The sequence below is a fragment of the Chiloscyllium punctatum genome, chromosome 10 (genome assembly GCF_047496795.1).
Source record: "Chiloscyllium punctatum isolate Juve2018m chromosome 10, sChiPun1.3, whole genome shotgun sequence".
Taxonomy (NCBI): domain Eukaryota; kingdom Metazoa; phylum Chordata; class Chondrichthyes; order Orectolobiformes; family Hemiscylliidae; genus Chiloscyllium; species Chiloscyllium punctatum.
Window position 1 is genome coordinate 40,117,176 of NC_092748.1, and position 17,346 is coordinate 40,134,521.

A 17,346-nucleotide genomic window follows, 5' to 3' on the forward strand; every position below is an offset into this window, starting at 1 on the left:
ACAAAAAATGTTAGTGAACCGATATAATTAAAAATGGCTGCCCCATCTTGGTGCAAACAGCCAACTGATAGTGGCATTTCCACATCTCAGTGGGAGCAAGTGCTGCCCTTGAGAACTACCACAATTCTAGTAACATCAGAATTCAGCATTGAGCACTGCTGGGACTGCAAACATAAAGTAAGCAGCACAAATCCTGGAGACAGGTAAATGTGGCCACTTTAGGACAACCTAGTGAATGGGTTGACTAGACTGGGGGTAATAAATTTTCAAGCCTAGACAGAGACAGAAACATAGAATCATAGAGTCATGCAGCATTGAAATGGACCCTTCAGCCCACCATGTCTGTGCCAGCAAACTAATACCAACTATACTATCCCATTTACCTGTACTTGGTCTGTAGCCCTGGCATTTCAAGTTCTCATCCAGGTACTTCCTAAATGTTGTGAAAGTACCTGACTCCCTCACCGTCTCAGACAGCATGTTCCATGTTTCTATCACTCTCTGGGTGAAAAACACTTTTCTCAGATCTCCTGTAAGCCACTTGCTCCTTGCCTTAAATGTATGCCCTGTGGTTTTGCACACATCTGCTTTGGGGAAATGATTCTCATGATCTGCTCTATCTATGCCTCTCATAATTTTGTATCCCTCAATCAGATCCCCCAATCTCTACTGCTCCAGGGAAGGCAAACCCAACCCATCCAGTCTCTCTTTATAACTGAGACATTCCATCCCAGGCAACACCCTGGTGAATCTTCTGTGCAATCTGCACAGTGCAATCTCATTCTTCCAATAGTGTAGTGATCAGAACTGCACATGGTATTCCATCTGTGGTCTAACCAATGTTTTATAAAGTTGTAACAAGAGTTCCCTGCTCCTATGTTGCATGTCCCAACTAATTTCGGTAAGCATCCTGTATGCCTTCTTCAATGCACTGTCTACCTGTATTTCCACCTTCAGGTATCAAAAGATTATACACCAAGGTCACTTTGTTCCTCAATACTCCCTATTGAGATAACATCTTGAACCATTCAAACTGAATACTTCCTGAGATGTTACTAAATGTAATACATTTCATGAAGACTAAGCCAAGATCGTATGAGCAACTGGGCTGTGGCATGATGCCTCGCAGAGTTGGGCGAGATGGTTGAGGTCAAGGTCATCTCATTACAATTTCACCCCTTTGCTCAAGTGGTGTGGTGAGATTCTCACTAAGGAGCTGCAAGCTTCCAAATAATGCTCTTTATTGCTTCTTGAATGACTTGTTAACAGTCCAGGTCACCACAGGTTTACAACCTTATCAAATGCACTGAAATAAACTAGCCATCAGGACAACTTGAAGTGGAAATCAGAGTGGGTACCTGGCAGGTTCAGCTTTCTGCTAGCTCCAAACAGCTGCCATGTTGCCCATCGCCAAACTGCAGAGCAAGGCACAACCCGCAAAACACCAGTGACATGCAATATTTCAATATGGGCACTGGCACCTGATTCTCTGGGTGCCATTACTTTTGAAATGCCATAAGGACTGACACCAATTACAGCTTCTCATCTTTCCTTTTCATTGGCACCAGCAATAACATCGCCATTAGTTAGAAATCGCACATCACCAGGTTATAGCCCAACAGGTTTAATTGGAAGCACACTAGCTTTTGGAGTGCTGCTCCTTCATCAGGTGATCCTTCCTGATGAAGGAGTGTCGCTCTGAAAGCTAGTGTGCTTCCAATTAAACCTGTTGGATTATAACCTGGTGTTATGTGATTTTTGTACAACCCAGTCCAACATCGGCATCTCCTAAATCATGACCGCCATTAGTCCCTGTTAGGCCACTGCAGCTCATCTTTAGGCGAGGGCTTATACAAAATTTTGATTCGGTCTCTGCATCATATCCTTCAACATCTGTCTAAATTTGGAGCTACAACTTGTGTATAATTGCCAGTTGAAGAGGAAATGACATTTGATGTGTGTCAAATATTTGTTTGATTGTTAATGGTTCTCCTATTATCACATTGGTGGCACAGTGGTTAGCACAGCTGCCTCACAGCGCCAGAGACTGGGGTTCAATTCCCGCCTCAGGCAACTGTCTGTGTGGAGTTTGCACACTCTCCCCCTGTCTGCGTGGGTTTCCTCCGTGTGCTTTGGTTTCCTCCCACAGTCCAAAAATGTGCAGGTTAGGTGAACTGGCTATGCTAAATTGCCTGTAGTGTTCGATGAAGGGGGTAAATGTAGGGAAATGGGTTTGGGTGGGTTGCTCGTCAGAGGGTCGGTGTGGACTTGTTGGGCCGAAGAGCCTGTTTCCACACTAAGTAATCTAATCTAAACATGATCAGTTAAACTTACTGTTGGCCTAAAAATCAACTAAGAGAGATTTCAGTTCATCAAAGAAACTTAACAGCATTACTGACTCTAGGTTAAGTCCTACAATGAAAAGTTGCCCCCACTGACAGTTTTCAGTCCAGCAAAATAATCTCAGCATATAATGTATTAACAGGTAAATTATATCAGAAATAACATGTCTGAGTGAGACAGTGCCAGCACTGAGACTCCTATCTTAAGGATTTTAAGATCTTGTTATCTGTTTGTGGACTGAAGGATGAGACAATGAGCTTTTACATTTATTTATGGATATTAGTTATATAAAATTCAATTCTGGATTATATTGCAGTAATGAATATTATGCCATCGAATATATGGTCAATCAGAAACACTCATAATATGACAATTCTATGTTAATATCAAATCAATTTTCAAATTCTCCTAAGGAAAAAGACAAAACATTCAAATAAATATGACAAGAAGATTGAACTTGCATTCCAATCTAATTTCTTAGTAGGAAGATAGTAGGATGACACTTTGAAACTCAACTGGCTCTTCGTGTTTAACAATGATAGATACGCTAATACTAACACTTTAGTGGCGAGACTTCTCTTCCATCCATCACCAGTTTACCAAGTGTACACCATTCACTTCATAAGAAAAGTAGGCATCAAAGATACAAGTTTGACAAATGCGATCCTTGCAAAAGATGGAGGAGATCTGTTGGAGAGAACGCAAGAACAGTCAAAAGATTCTAAAGCTGACAGAGGAGGAATGATAATTAGTGAATGTCAACAAGAAACGACAATGTTTCTCTTAGCTATATTGTAAAGGACCATAATTATTCACGTAGGTACCTGAAGGAAGATTAAAGGGACAAAAGGAAATAGGGAGAAAGAAAATGAAAACACTTGGCAATTTGAAATTGAAAATGGGAAGCTCCTACCAGCATTTGTAGTAAAAGTAAAAATCATGAGGAATGGGGAAATGAGCAGTGGACCTACCCTGAAGGAACTCACTATTACTACCTAACTCTTATGGCACAGGAGGTGACTGGCATTCATCTTAATGCACAGACTCAATGAACTACTGAATACCTCTCAACTCCGTGTTAGTTATAGAATGTCACATTGATGTAGAAATATCAAAATGGTTTCCTGCGAGTTTTCATTGTATTGTTCCAGCTGTCATACTTGACTCTTTACTCCTCAACTCATTGTATTCGCCAAGATGGAGAATTTTCATTCATGTCCTCTATGAGGGATTGTCTATCTCTAGTGACCCTAATATTAATTTTGTTTATGTTACTGGAATAGATAAGAGAGTCTAGCATCATTACACTGTACTGGCATTGTGTAACAGGAAATATATTAAAAGCAACCTCTGTACATCTGTCTTAGTGAGCCATTTTGATATTTCTACATCAATGTTACATTCTATAGCTGGTTTTATATTGATCCCAAAATGTTTTTCTTTCATTTCATCCACCTACTTAGTGAAATAGAAAGTATTCTGATGACTGTGTCTACAAGTGTAAGGGTTTGAAAGGGTTAATGTTGAAGAGTGTATTAAGCACCACCCACTATGATGATGTCATATCAGCTTGGTGGTAGAATAGCTTAAGATCTCAAATAATTAAGGCTTACAGTCTGTATCTTCTCAGTCTTTGGACTGCTACCAGGTATGGAGGAACTGAATTAGGAGCAGATATTGAGAAGATTGGGCCTGTTCTCATTGGAACTTAGAACATGAGAGGCAATCTTACTGAAACATATAAAATTCTTAAAGGATTTGACAGACTAGATGTGGAAAGGTTGTTTCCCCTTGTGGGAGAGTCCAGTACCAGAGGGCATAATCTCAAGAGTAAAGGGTCACATGTGTAACAGAGAGATATGGAAGAATTTCTTCTCCAAGGGTGTTGTGATTCTGTGGAATTCTTTAATCTTGGCAGGCTCTTGAAGCTGGGTTATTAAATACATCAATGTCTGAGATAGACAGATTTTTAATCTGTAAAGGAATCTGGGGTTACAGGGAAAATGCAGTAGAGTTGAGGCTTATCAGATCAGCCATGATCTCATTGACAGACTGAATGGCATACTTCTGTTCTGCTCTCTTATGGTCACATCAATGCAACTTATACCAAGTTACTATCTTGCATAAACTGCACCTTGTCTAAGACAAGACCGTGTTCCCCTTAGATAACCAAATTATTTTCCTTAACAACAATGACCAAGCAAGTTGTGAAGGTCTTTATCCTGACAAAGGATAGAGGCAGCAAATCTACCTCATAGTGAACAGTAGTGTAGAGAGGTTACACAGCATGATGAACAGTGGTACAGATTATTTCATTCAGCAGTAACAGCATTGTGGAAAACCCCATTTTCTAGGATTCTTATTGCCTGTTTTGAAAGAATTAGGTCAATATGCAATCTGATTCAATGTGTAAAGAGTTAAAAGGGGATTTGGATTAACGCTACCACATCAGCTCTCATTATCTTGGATTCAATCTCTGCAGTTAAAAATCCATTCCACCTGCTAACAATTCACTGCTTCAGCTTAACAGGAAAGGCTGCTGTTGTTATAAAGATTTGTTTCCAGGAACATCAGCACAGATGTCAATACTAATTTTCCTGGTGATACCCACATGTCGGATAGCAATTTAAAGTAGGGAACAGATAACCTGCTTACGAAATTAATGCAGGATGGTTGGTGAGCAAGCGACCTGCCAGTCTCTTACACTTGTGTCACTGTGTTTTTGACACTCAGCTGCAGTTTTTCTAAATGAGGTGATAGATGTTAGGGTTTAAGGACTGAGAAGACGATAGTGCATGCATATTGCTAAGCATAGGGCAAGCCTGCCATTTTAAAAATAAGATTTAGTTTTTTTGTGGTGATTTCACAGGCAAAATCATAGCACACCTCCAGAAATTTTGCAAAAATATGTTTGGCTTACTGTGGAACAGTCAACAGACTGCAAGTTTCTTTTACCTGTCAGAGGACAGCATTGACAGATGCAGAGTACAGTTGGATAGCCAAGGTGATGTGACAAAACAAGGTAACCCAGTCACAGGGGAATTGTGTATCACCATCATGCATAGTCACTTTTCTTTTACAGTTATTGTGTAGAAGTGTCATATTACTCTCATGTGGTTCATTGGAACAGATAAGAGTGATGGATACAAGTGTATGCAGACTTACTTTGTTGTATTCCCTGAGGAGAAGGGGATTAGCCTGGCGGAATGTCACCTTGGACAAACTGAAACTAGCCACAAAGGACTATGAAAGACAACTGCAAGGTAAGATAACACAATACACTACATTCTATAATGTAAATGTACATCTTACCACAAATAACGATGCAGGTCTGATTTTTCAGGCTAATGTTGTGAAAGAATCTGGATAGTTGACTGTACTTTAGCTGATACAAAGATTAAATAGTTTATAAAATAATTTACAACCATGACTAACAACAAAATAAGTATTACTCCAACATCAGCAACTAAAATTAAGCTCAAGTTCAACGTTTTCTAGGTCAGAAAGGTCAAGACAGGAGGTTTTTAACCTTTCTCTCCTCTATTCTTCATTGACCTTTCAAACAAAAATCTTGTAGTTAATTTACCAAAGGATAAACGTTTATACTATGAAGAACTGTGAAAATCTGATTAGATTTGATCTCGAACAGTGAAAGAAAGAGCAATATCCAACACCAAAAATAGCTCAGCAACACTGTTACTGACTGAAGAACATAACTGCAAGACTCTACCAGTGGTAGTAATGAGGGAACCAGCTACAGAGTCCTTGTACTCTCCAACATATCTATTGCAGATGCATCTGTCCATGACTGTATGGTTAGAAGTGATCACAGACTCTTCTTCGTGAAGACAACATCCTGTCTTCAGATGTTCAGTGTAGATTCGATGGGCCGAATGGCCTCTACTTGCACTATAGGCAGTGATTCTATGATATAAATTAAGGATACAGTTCAATAAGGAGATCAGGATATATATGTCTAAAAATCTTTATCTCTAAAAAGGTTTAGAAAATGTGTAGAAGACATATGGAATCCTCAACTTGATAAAGTGAGGTACGGATACAAAGCAAGGAGGTTATGTTGGATAGTTCACCCTCAACGAGAAAATATGTCCAATTTGGCACTTTAGGAAGGATGGGAATCCTTGAGAGAGAGTCCAAAGAAGATTTAGGCAGATTTTTTGAGACATGACAGACTTAGTCATAGTCCGAGAGATGTACAGCATGGATAGGTCCAACCTGCCCATGCAGACCAGATATCCCAACCCAATCTAGTCCCACTTGCCAGCACCCGGCCCATATCCCTCCAAACCTTGCCTATTCATATATCCATCCAAATGCCTATTAAATGTTGCAATTATACCAGCCTCCACCACTTCCTCTTGCAGTTCATTCCAGAACACCCTCTGTGTGAAAAAGTTGTTCCTTAGGTCTATCTTATATCTTTCCCCTTTCACCCTAAACCTATGCCCTCTAGTTCTGGACTCCCCAACTCCAGGGAAAAGACTCTGTCTATTTATCCTATCCATGCCCCTCATACTTTTGTAAACCTGTATAAGGTCACCCCTCAGCCCCCCACGCTCCAGTGAAAACAGCCCCAGCCTGTTCAGCCTCTCCCAATAGTTCAAATCCTCCAACCCTGGCAACATCCTTGTAAATCTTTTCTGAACCCTTTCAAGTTTCACAACATCCTTCCAATAGGAAGGAGACCAGAATTGCACGCAGTATTCCAACAATGGCCTAACTAATGTCCTGTACACCCACAACATGACCTCCCAACTCCTGTACTCAATACACTGACAAATAAAGGAAAGCATACCAAAAGCCTTCTTCACTATCCTATCTACCTGCGACTCCACTTTCAAGGAGCTATGAACCTGCACTCCAAGGCCTCTTTGTTCAGTAACACTCCCTAGGACCTTACCATTAAGTGTGTAAGTCCTGCTAAGATTTGCTTTCCCAAAATGCAGCACCTCGCATTTATCTGAATTAAACTCCATCTGCCACTCCTCAGCCCATTGGCCCATCTGATCAAAATCCTTTTGTAACTTCAGTAATTAGGCTGTATTGAGAAGCCAGCGTCGTCCTCCTTAAAGAAGGGATCTTGATAGAGGTTTGATGAAAATGTTCAAAATCATGAGCAATAGACCCAGAGTAAATCAGAAGATACTGTCCTTTTGCAGAGGGGTCAAGATCCAGCAGGCAAAAGAACCAAAGACTATTTGAGAAAACGCTTTCTTTGAGCAGTGAGTGGGTAGAATAGGACGTGGTGCTTGAAGCAAATTTGACTGTAGCTGGTGAAAGAGAATTGGATAAATCCCTGAAGACAGACAGCGCCGAGTGATTACCTGTAAAGTAAAATGGGCATCACAGGTGTGGGTTGTGATGTCAGCTGATCACAATAGGCTGCAGCCATGTCTGTCTATGCACAGCTAACATCAATGTGCCAGGGTGCAACATTGATGTCACTGCGTTTCGAACAAAATGATGCCAGCAGTGACATATACACAGATCGCCCACATCTAGACCATCACAACTGTATGTACACCTCCTTTCTTTCAAAAAAACTTGCAGACAGTGTTTTATTTTCAATGTGACCTCCCCTGGGAAGGTGTTCTACCTTTCCCCTGACTGTGGGAGAGGAAGGAGTTGGGGAAAGCTGCTAGAATGAAAAGGGGTCAAAGGCTGTAGCTATGAGGGCCAGGGAGCCCGGGGGCAAAACAAAGGTGGAGGCTGGGGCTGACAAAGAGCAGCTTCCACAGCTCTGCTGCTCTTCCTTCATCATTCTTCTCCTGCCATCTAGCCATTGGTTTTCTCTGGGCAAGGGGGAGCTTTCCTCGAGCTGCAGGTCCAAGGCCAGATGTTTTTCTGTGCCTGGAGTGTGGATAATGAAGTGACAAGGCTGAGCAACCACGGTGGCACGGTGGTTAGCACTGCTGCCTCACAGCGCCAGAGATCCGGGTTCAATTCCCGCCTCAGGCGACTGTGTAGAGTTTGCACGTTCTCCCCGTGTCTGCGTGGGTTTCCTCCGGGTGCTCCGGTTTCCTCCCACAATCCAAAGATGTGCAGGTCAGGTGAATTGGCCATGCTAAGTTGCCCGTAGTGTTAGGTAAGGGGTAGATGTAGATGTAGATGTAGGGGTATGGGTGGGTTACGCTTCGGCGGGGCGGTGTGGCCTTGTTGGGCCGAAGGGCCTGTTTCCACACTGTAAGTAATCTAATCTATCTAAACAGGTTGGGGATAACAGGAGAAGTAGCATCAGCCCCTAACTCCAACACTTAATCCCTCAGCCCACCCCAAGCCCACTCCTAACCCCACCCAAACCCTAACATTAACCCTAACACTAAATCCAAACCCCATGTCTAACCCTAACCCTATCGCAGGCCCAGTTCCCGGTTGTCATGTCTCAAAGATCGTTCCTCAATACTGCACAGAAGCATCAACCTGGATAACGTGCTCAGGTCTGCAGTATAGGGGTTAAAAGCAAGCCATTCTGATTTAGACAGGCAAGTGCTGCTGCTGTACCAAAGCATATATTAACTTAAGTGGTTTGTTATTTACATGAGAAGTATAAGAGATCGCTGTTATGAATTTCTTATAATTGCCCAAATTTCCTTGATTTTCAATTTAAGTTTGGGTTTCGTCTACAGTAGTATCACCAGTTCATCGGGACCTCCTACTGGAGAAAATTGCAAAAATTCTGTCCTTGGCCTAACCATGCTGACTAACATAGCATTTATCTTAAAACAAAACAAAGAACTGCTATTGCTAGAGATCTGAAATAAAATCTGAAATTGCTGGAGAAACTCAGCAGGTCTCTCAGCATTTGTGGGGAGAAAGCAGAGTTAATGTTTTGAGTCTGGTGACTCTTTATTGGAACTGATGGCAGCTAGTTCAAATTGGCGTTTATACTGAAGGTGGAGGGGTGCAGATGGAAGACAGCTGAGCCAAATAGATGGAGACAGAGCCCAGAGAGAAAGAGTTATGCAAAAGATGGGCAGACAGGAAGATTTGATGATTGTACGCTGGGACAGAAGAGAAGCTGAATAAGTAAGAAGAGCTAAGAGTCAGAGAGAAAGGATAGGATATGCTGAAAGAAACCCATGTAATGATGATTTATTTACTCTTAGCATCCATTGTGCCAACTACCTTCAATGCTTGCTCAGCTCTCATACCTAAATCCTTAATAAACATCAGAAAATGCTGGAAGTACTTTGCAGGTCTGAAGGCATCAGTGGTGAGAGAAACAGCTTTCATCATTACTTTACTTTGCATGCTTACATATTAAGTACTCATAAAATGAACAGGATTAGTCATAACTATTGTGGCTACAAAAGCTAGGTCAGAGGTTAAGAATCTTGCAATGAGAAACTCATCTCCTGACTCCTCAAAGCCTGTCCAACATCTATGAGGTACAAGTCAGCAGTGTGATGGAATACTCCTCACTTGCCTGGATGGGTGCAGCTCCAACAATACTCAAGAAGCTTGATACCATCCAGGACAAAGCAACCCTCTTGACTGGCGTCACATTCAGTCCCTCCATCATCGAAGCTCAGTAGCAGCAGCAATGTGGAGAAAGAGAGGACTGCAGATGTTGGAGTACCAGAGTTGAAAAATGTGGTACTGGAAAAACACAGCAGGCCAGGCAGCATCCAAGGAGCAGGAGAATCGATGTTTCGGGCATAAGCCCTTCTTCATTTTTCAACAGCAGCAGCAATGTGCAGGGTTTGGCAAGACGCACAGCAGAAGCGCACTAAGACGCCTTCGATAGCATCCTCCAAACACATAAGCAGTTCTGTCTAAAAGGATAAGGGCAGCAGAAACATCATTGTTTGCAATAACACCACTTCCCCCCAAGCCACTCACCATCTTGACTTGTTCCTTCAGTACTGCTGGATCAAAATCCTGGAACTCACTCTCGGATTGCACTGTAGGTGTACCTAAACCAAACAGACTGCAGTGGCTAAGGAAGGAAGCTCACCACCACCTTCTTAAGGGCAACTGGGGGTGGACAATAAATATTAGTTCAGCCACAGACACACAAAAGGGAATTTTTAAAAAGTCATTTGTTGGTGTTCAATTTGTCAGTGTATCTATTATAAGAACTATCACTTTGTATAAATTTGCATCATATTGCAGTAGTGATTGGAACTAGGTGAACCTCATTAACTATGAGATCCTTGATTGGGACTATTAAACTGGGCCAATCAGAAAAGCCTTGGCTGACCAATATAAACAAGAGAGGGCCCGGGTGTCCTTGGAGAAGGAGCACGCGGGTGTCCACTGACACCCTGGAGTTGTGACTGGCCACTTGAGTAAGAAAAAAAAAAGAAAAAAAAAAAAAAAAAATATAAACAAGAGAGGGGCCGACTGCCTGCCCCTCTTCCGTGGTTACGTTAGAGCCCGGGTGTCCTTGGAGAAGGAGCACGCGGGTGTCCACTGACACCCTGGAGTTGTGACTGGCCACTTGAGTGTTTCCTTCCCTTTGGAGACTGGATCATTCTGTGACTGTGCAAGAAAAAAAAAAAAAAAAATATAAACTGGAGAAAAAAAACATATAAACTGGAGAAAAAAAATAAGAACTACCGCAGTTAGGCAGTAGTGTGGGGGTTAAAAAGAAATAAAAAAAAAAAAAAATATAAACAAGAGAGGGGCCGACTGCCTGCCCCTCTTCCGTGGTTACGTTAGAGCCCGGGTGTCCTTGGAGAAGGAGCACGCGGGTGTCCACTGACACCCTGGAGTTGTGACTGGCCACTTGAGTGTTTCCTTCCCTTTGGAGATTGGATCATTTTGTGACTGTGACCGTGCGAGGACTGTTCCTGTTGCTGCTTGGGGCCTGCCTCCCTGCTGCTGCCTGGGACTTTGGAGAGGCCTGCCTCCACTGCTGCTGCTGCCCGAGGCCTGTCTCTACCATCGCTGCCTGGGACTCGCCCTGGGGCCACTCCCCAGGACCTCCACCACTGCTGCTGCTGTTGTCTGAGGCCTGCCTTCCACCACCGCTGCCTGGGACTCGCCTTGGGGGCCTTCCCCAACAGGTCTGCCTCCACCACAGCTGCAACCGAGGAACTGCCCAGGACTTGCCGGAGGCCTACTTTCCACCACTGCTGTTGCCTGAGGCCTGCCTCCACATCCGCTGCCTGGGACTCAATTTTGGGGGCTGCCTGGGACTTGCCTTGGGGGCCTTCCCCAACAGGCCTGCCCCCAACCACTACGACCGAGGAACTGCCCAGGAATTGCTAGGGGCCTGCCCCCACCGCTGCTGCTGCCTGAGGCCTGCCTCTACATCTGCTGCCTGGGACTCAATTTTGGGGCTACCTGGGACTTGCCTTGGGGACCCTCCCCAACAGGTCTGCCCCACACCACAGCGACCGAGGGCCTACCTGGGACTCGCCTGAGGCCTGCCTCCACCGCTAAAAAAAAAAAAAAAAATATAAACAAGAGAGGGGCCGACTGCCTGCCCCTCTTCCGTGGTTACGTTAGAGCCCGGGTGTCCTTGGAGAAGGAGCACGCGGGTGTCCACTGACACCCTGGAGTTGTGACTGGCCACTTGAGTGTTTCCTTCCCTACAAAAAAAAAAGATAGAAATAAACAGGAGTGTCAACATGACATTCTGGCTTAGTTGGTTAAAAAAAAAAAAATAAAAAAAAAAAATAAAAAAAATATAAACAAGAGAGGGGCCGACTGCCTGCCCCTCTTCCGTGGTTACGTTAGAGCCCGGGTGTCCTTGGAGAAGGAGCACGCGGTGTCCACCAACACCCTGGAGTCGTTCAGGGAGAGGTGGGTGCCGCAGGGAGTGGAGTGCATTATTTCCCCGTCCAACTCTATTTTGATTTAGTCCCTACCCTTCCCTTCACTGTTTCTGTTCACACAGCATTGCCCTGTGGTTTGAGGGGCAGTGCTTGTCGCTGGCCACTTGGGTGTTTTTCCTATCTTCCTGGTGGTGGAAATTGAATAAAGATTCGTGCACTTTGTGTCTTTCACTGTGTCTCACACCTGCACACACGCACCATGGGTGCAGGGGAAAAAATAAGCACTACCGCACTTAGGCGGTAGTGTGGGGGTAATAAAAAAAAAGGAAAAAAAGAAGAAAAAAGATAAAAAAAAGAAGAAAAAAAAATATAAACAAGAGAGGCTGCGTGTGTAGCCATGGCCGAGTGGTTAAGGTGATGAAGCCGAAATCCCTGGGGGTTTCCCTGTACAAGTTCGAATCGTGCTGACTACGTTGTAAGTGACCGCAATACAATTCAATTGAATAAAGACTCGTGCACCTTGTGTCCTTCACTGTGTCTCACACCTGCACACACACACCATGGGTGGTGGGAAAAAAAAAATAATAAGCACTACCGCAGTTCGGCGGTAGTGTGGAAAAAAAAATAAACAGGAGTGTCTCACTGTTTTGATCACACAGCAAAAAAAAATATAAACAAGAGATTAGACTCTCCACAGTTTTAGGAACTGACTTAGAACTGGCTAGCTACAGTCAGTATAATATGCACAAGTAAATAAAGGGTCACTTGGTAAAGAGATTCTGGCCTCTATGCAGTTATTGCAACAGCATTAGACTTTCTGCAGCTTATAACTTTGAGAAATTATTGATAAATATTGTGGATGACAGTGTTCATGAGAACCACTGGTTATGTCTGTGCTTTTGATATAACTGGAGATTCATCCAGACCAGCCCATGCTAGAATGGCAGGTTTCCTTCCCAAAATGATATTAAATAACCTTCTGAGTTTTTGTGATATTCCAGCAACTTCATGCTTACTCTTACTGTTCGTTTCTTTTAGTTCTGGGTTCTTTACATTTCAATCTGCTTTGATGGTTTATGAATTTAGATTCCCCCAGATTACTGTTTCAACTTCTGGATTAATTGTCAGTAACATTACAAGTTAGAATGAATTTTCAATTAGATGCTCTAAAGGTTATTTCTTTTCATTTGTTAATTTGGCTCATTACAGCTTCTTTAAACTAAGCTTGATCCAGGTTTTTATTACATGCATTCATATTCAAATTAAGTTATGTACCACTTACATTAGCATTTCCTGGAATAACCAACATCCATGGTTACTTTGTTGGCCACAAAATGATGTATGAGCTTTAGGGCTTTGTTTAACTAGTTCCAGAAACTGGAGATTCCATATGGGAATTCAAAATATGCCGGGGTGCTTTTAATTGCATTTTTTTCTGGCAGGGTAGAAGAACAAACATGTGTAATCCCAGTGTCAATACTATTTATTTACTTGCTCTAAATACCAGTAAGAAATATAGCCTTTCACATTTGTATAATTACGTTTTATGTTATGACGGAGAGGTTACCCATACATTTTCAAATATGTTGTTAGCAATTTCCTGTCATCTATTAATTGGACATCATTAAACCCATATTTGCAATTTACATGTAATTATGACAATATATTTACTAAAATTCATAATTTCTGCACAGTGTAATCTATCTTCAATGATTAATGAGATCTGATCTAGTAAATCCTAAATTTATTTCCTAGCTGTGGTCTCCACTGTCTACATTCTGATTTACAGGCAGCCAACTAATCTTTCTGTTATCCTAATAAATGCCTGTTCCAAGCAATGCCATACAGTAACTAATGGCGATACATATTTATTTCCAGTGCATGCTGCTCAGTCAGTTCCGTTGGTGATTGAACCAAAGGAGACCCACAAAACAGCAAACTGTTGACTTGTTCGTCGGGGTTTGCTCTCCTGGGACTTACAAAAATAAGCTAAGACAATGCCAACCCAGCCTCCACCTCTCAAACCACAAATACAAACCAAAGTAAATAATTTGTACTAATTTTGGAGTCTTAAAAAAATGTGCAGAGGCCACATTCCCATCTGCCAGATTTAAATGAACCCAAAACCTCAAAAAGGCACCTTTCCATGTATGATTTGATGGAACATTTGGGTTATTTACAGACTGGTCAAGGAGAAGGTAACATCTTAATTCTTAGAATTCAAAGTAGCGGCATTTATTACACATGAGTGCTGATTACTCCTGTACATTGGTAATTATTGATGTACCAGGCTCCCACTTGGGGTTACAGTAAGTCAGCAGTTATCTATCTTCTTCATGTGTTCATATCCATGCTGAAGCCTTGTCTGGTGGAGAGTTCCAGCCTGTTCCTTCAGGGTTCACACTGTTTTTTTTAACCCAGAGGTGTGTAGCTCCATGACACTATCTCAAGGTTGCTCCACGATCCTTAAGTCCTTTAAAAATATGCTTCCCCAGACTTTTTCCCCTTATTATAAATGTAGGTGAACAGTAACATATGTTCTCAAATTTAATCACCTCGATTACTTCCTTTTACACCAGAATCTTTCAAGTTTTGAGATCCATTTAATCCACTGCTACTTACTGTACATTTTGCCTTCATTCATCCCACTCCTCCTGAGGTCTTTATTTGATTTATCTGTGACGATAGATGGAAAAGGAAAATCTTTCAGAAGATATTCAAGCATTTCAGGTAAAATTAATGATTTTTGTGCTTTTTTCTCTGCTGGATTCCATTAGATCAGAAATTCAATTGATCTGCCTGTGAAAACGTGTGGTGATGTAACTGCAGGAATGCATGAGAAGTACAAAGTGGTTATTATATCCTCTATTCCATTATTAGGATCAGATATCATTGTTAATTCCCCAGGATGAAATGAAATAGTCCATCTAAATGATATTGTTCTTCATATGAAGCTTGTTTCCTTGCAATATTTAAATGTTCTTCAAGATTTTGTTGCTAGGTGTGAATATATATGTTAGTTTGGAAATGATTTAATTTGTCACTTGATTTGTCCTTCAGACTGTAGCACACCAACAAGAAGCGACCTCTTTTGCTACAATGAGTGCACTTTCACCAGAAAGCCGAATATTTTTTTCTTCACTGATACATTGGAGCATTAGATTGTTTGGGATTTTGTGTTGAAGTTGCCACATGCTGTATATTGTTCAGATTAAAATTCTGTCTCTTCTGGCTAGACAGTTTATTGAGCTTCAAATAGTCAACATATTCTGGAGAATGATTTGCAATAAATTGAACTTTAAAAGAGGGCATAGGTTTAGGGTGAGGGGGAAAGATATAAAAGAGACCTAAGGGGCAACTTTTTCACACAGAGGGTGGTACATGTATGGAATGAGCTGCCAGAGGATGTGGTGGAGGCTGGTACAATTGCAACATATAAGAGGCATTTGGATGGGTATATGAATAGGAAGGGTTTGGAGGGATATGGGACAGGTGCTGGCAGATGGGACTAGATTGGGTTGGGATATCTGGTATCTCTATGACTCTATAGCTGTTTTCTAGACCCTGAATCCACTGCTGTACATATGACATATCCTAGAGTTGGTTCTCCTTTTGATTAAAGAGATTCAGCAATTTCATAGGAAGGGTGATATGAAACTTGAAAGGGTTCAGAAATGATTTACAAGGATGATGCCAGCATTGGAGTGTTTGAGCTACAGGAAGAGGCTTAATAGACTGGGGTTGTTTTCCCTGGAGCAATGGAGGCTGGGATGTTTCCTTATAGAAGTTTATACAATCATGAGGGAAATAGGGTGCTGGGAGGAATCCAGAACTAAAAGGAATTTGTTTAAGGTGAAAGGGGTAATTTTTAAAAGAGACCTCAGGGGCAACTTTTTCGCACAGAGAGTGGTGCGTGAATGAGGAAGTGGTGGAGGCTGGAACAATAACAACATTTAAAAGGCATCAGGATGGTTATATCAAGAGGAAGGGTTTAGCGGTCATTTGCCAGCAAATGAGACTAGATTAATTTAGGATATCTGGTCGGCGTGGGCAAATTGGGCCAAAGAAACTGTTTCGATGCTGTACAACACTCTGACTCCATTGTTAATGAAACCACTTACACACTCACGTGGAAGTTGATACCTGTTGTTGAAGTGAGATTTTTCCATTGTCTTATTTGTTCTTGAAGTGAAATATTGATCAAAAGCTCTTTGGAGATCCCCAAATGTAATTTGCCTCTCATTGAGCTGTTGTCAGTGTAAGACATGATCTGATGTTGTTCACATATAGTAGAGAAGTATCTTAATCTGCTTTATGCTTGGGTTGACTATCAATGCTCTAAAATTGTTAAAAGTCTTAGGAGTTGTGTTTTCCATGTCTGCCAATTTACTGATACATCAAAAGGATCTCAAAACCTGAATGTTTCTAGTGGGAAGAATGGTATAAGTGTATTTTGTTGCATTGTTTGATTGTTGATAGGCACTTGAAGTGTTGGTAATTATCTGAATTTGCATGATTGTTATCCTTTTCATCTCCTTATACTACACTTACCATGTTGCCTCATTGCACCCATTGTTAATAAAGTTATTGCAAATCTCCGTTACTGTAAAAGTTTTTGTTGAAATCTTAAAACTGAAATCTATTAATGTTTCTGTTATCTGAAAAGTTATTTTCAAAGTAAATGTTCAGTTGTCTTTCACCAGTATAACATCTTCACAGAGAAGACTAAATTAATTGAGGATATCAGGTCGACATCGACGAGTTGGACAGAAGGATCTATTTCTGTGCTGTATATCTCTATGACTTTAAGAACTGAAGAAATTCCTTTTCCAAAATAGGATCTCTCAAAGATCTGTAGACAGAAAGATTCTCAAGGTGGCTTCACTCAATAAGGGTCAATGATTGTTTTTTGACTGTATCAAAGATATATGCCATGTTATCATTGGCATCAGTATTTTCTGTATCTGAGGTATTTTCATGTTGAGTTCAACACTATATGATCAGATTCACACTTTTCTTTATCTGATTTTTGTATTTAGATCAGTAAAAACAATAAAACATCTTAGCTGATTATAATATTGACTGTGTCATTCAAATCATCAATGAAATAAAGTTTTTACGAACTTGAGTGTCAGCACTGATACTTCAAATAGTAATTTTCTCTTTCATTCAATGTATGTCCTTTGAGTTTGTACCAAAAATATTATCTTAATGTGTTGTTTTTAATTTTTAAAAAATCAATGAAGTTGTATTTACT

The 17,346-nt window shown here is 41.5% G+C and overlaps 1 long non-coding RNA gene across 1 annotated transcript; it reads left to right on the plus strand.

The window, feature by feature from the left end:
* Positions 1-5,087: 5,087 nt before the first annotated feature.
* Positions 5,088-17,052, plus strand: LOC140481787 (uncharacterized). The gene is made up of 3 exons (XR_011961600.1): positions 5,088-5,365; positions 5,474-5,606; positions 16,793-17,052. It is a non-coding gene; the product is annotated as an uncharacterized lncRNA (long non-coding RNA).
* The last annotated feature ends 294 nt before the right edge of the window (positions 17,053-17,346 follow it).